Source organism: Mirounga angustirostris, unplaced genomic scaffold, assembly GCF_029215605.1.
Source record: "Mirounga angustirostris isolate CCGP_5_RB_7025 unplaced genomic scaffold, mMirAng1.0.hap1 SCAF_2, whole genome shotgun sequence".
In the NCBI taxonomy this organism is placed as follows: domain Eukaryota; kingdom Metazoa; phylum Chordata; class Mammalia; order Carnivora; family Phocidae; genus Mirounga; species Mirounga angustirostris.
In genome coordinates this window covers 149,552,094-149,554,360 of record NW_026991710.1, presented here as the reverse complement: position 1 = coordinate 149,554,360, position 2,267 = coordinate 149,552,094, and the positions used below count along the sequence as shown (strand labels likewise).

The 2,267-nt window shown below is 38.1% G+C and overlaps 1 pseudogene; it reads right to left on the bottom strand.

Annotated features, from left to right (window-relative positions):
• Positions 1–428: 428 nt before the first annotated feature.
• On the bottom strand, positions 429–529 carry LOC123841320 (U6atac minor spliceosomal RNA; annotated as a pseudogene).
• Positions 530–2,267: the final 1,738 nt, after the last annotated feature.

Below are 2,267 nucleotides of genomic sequence, written 5' to 3'. Positions count from 1 at the left end.
CATGATATTTGCTGTAGGTTTTTCATAGATGGCTTTTATGATATTGAGGTATGTACCTTCTATCCCTATACTCTGAAGTTTTGATCAAGAAAGGATGCTGTACTTTGTCAAATGCTTTTTCTGCATCTATTGAGAGGATCATATGATTCTTGTTTTTTCTTTTGTTAATGTATTGTATCACGTTGATTGATTTGCGGATGTTGAACCAACCTTGCAGCCCAGGGATAAATCCCACTTGGTCGTGGTGAATAATCCTTTTAATGTACTGTTGGATCCTATTGGCTAGTATTTTGGTGAGAATTTTTGCATCCATGTTCATCTTAAATTTAATTTTTAAAAGTAATATCTACACCCAGTGTGGGGCATGAACCCACAACCCCAAGATCAAGAGTCGCATGATCCACCGACTGAGACAGCCAGGGCCCCCCAAATAATGGTTAGATGCCATGAAATAGGTGGCAATACCTTCACCATATGGGTGTTGTCAGGCCCAAGGGGAGTGTTAACCCTCTCTCCTTTCATACAACACTTATGTGTTTTAAGTGGAATCTAATAAATTTGGCTTATATTTTTACATAATTTAGAAATTTTTATATTTCTAGTAGTTTAGTTTTGTTGTAGTTCACAAAAGTATTGGCCCTCAGTGGATCTGTGTTCCTTCATTGCAATCTTTTGACAAGTACTGATATAAAGGATCTGAGTTTTGTAGATATTTATTCCAAGTTCTGATACGTATTATTTTTATGTCTCTCAGAATACTTCAGTTCTCCTAGTCTTAGGTTCCATATATATAAAGCAAAGATCATCAAACCTAACATATAGTGTTGTTTAAAGTATCAGCAATATTGGTAATTGGGTCCCAAGTACAGAATAAAAAATGGATTTTAAAGATTTTTATTTATTTATTTATTTATTTATTTATTTATTTATTTATTTATTTTGACAGAGAGAGACACAGCGAGAGAGGGAACACAAGCAGGGGGAGTGGGAGAGGGAGAAGCAGGCTTCCCACGGAGCAGGGAGCCCCATGCGGGGCTGGATCCCAGGACCCTGGGATCATGACCTGAGCCAAAGGCAGACGCTTAACGACTGAGCCACCCAGGCGCCCCCAAAAATGGATTTTAATAATGTATTTATATTCATATCTTATCTTGTGATAGGTGAAATAATGTATTTTTTTATGTATTAATTTTTTTTAATCTAACTTAGTTATAAACTGCACATATATTCACAGCACCTGGGAGACTGCTTTGTATGTACCTACATGCTCAGTAATTACCTATTTGATTTGTCGAGATTGATGTAGAGGTGCAGGTTTTGAGGCAGAAAAATTAACATAGTGATATATAAAAACCATAAATGTATTCAATTCACATTAACGTTGATCCTTTATTCACCAATAGAGAGGCATAATATACATTCCAAGAGAATGGTGGACTTGTTTGCGTTGTTTACACAATAGTCTCAGCCTAGAATAATGGATGGCATTGTTAGTATGACTTAAAAAAGTACTTATTATATAAACCAAAAATAATTCCTTCCTATAGTTGAAGAACTTGTTACACAATTATGCTAATTTTCTACAATTCCAAACCTACTATAGAAATTTGATGGTTTTTGGGGCGCCTGGGTGGCTCAGTCGTTAAGCGTTTGCCTTTGGCTCAGGTCATGATCCCATGGTCCTGGGATAGAGCCCCGTGTCGGGTTCCCTGCTAAGTGGGGAGCCTGCTTCTCCCTCTCCCACTCCCCCTGCTTGTGTTCCCTCTCTTGCTGTGTCTCTCTCTGTCAACTAAATAAATAAATAATCTTAAAAAAAAAAGAAATCTGATGGTTTTCTAAGAGAAATTAGTTAATTCAAAAGCAATGCTAATGAAACCACATAGTTGCTGCTTGCCAATGTGTCTGACCTCCCAATTAAAATCCTGAACATGAAAGCTTGGGTGAGTCTGCTTGGTAGCACTTTGTGCAGGCTGTCATACATTCTTGCTGAGAGAATTAAGCATGTCCATGTGACTCCCCTGGGAGACCATGCTTGGAAACTTGTGCCTGGTTTCCCCTGGACTTTTACCCATGCACCTTTTTCCCTTTCTGATTTTAATCTCTTTCCTTGTAATAAACTGCAACATGAGTCTAACTGCTTTCCTGAGTCCCGTGAGTCCTTCCAGCGAAGGGCATGAGCGTGGTTGCAGAGACCCGAAACACAGTTCACTCTATTAAGCTCTCTCAAATTTGAGTTTTCTCAGTTGTTTCTGTTAAATTTCCTTGTT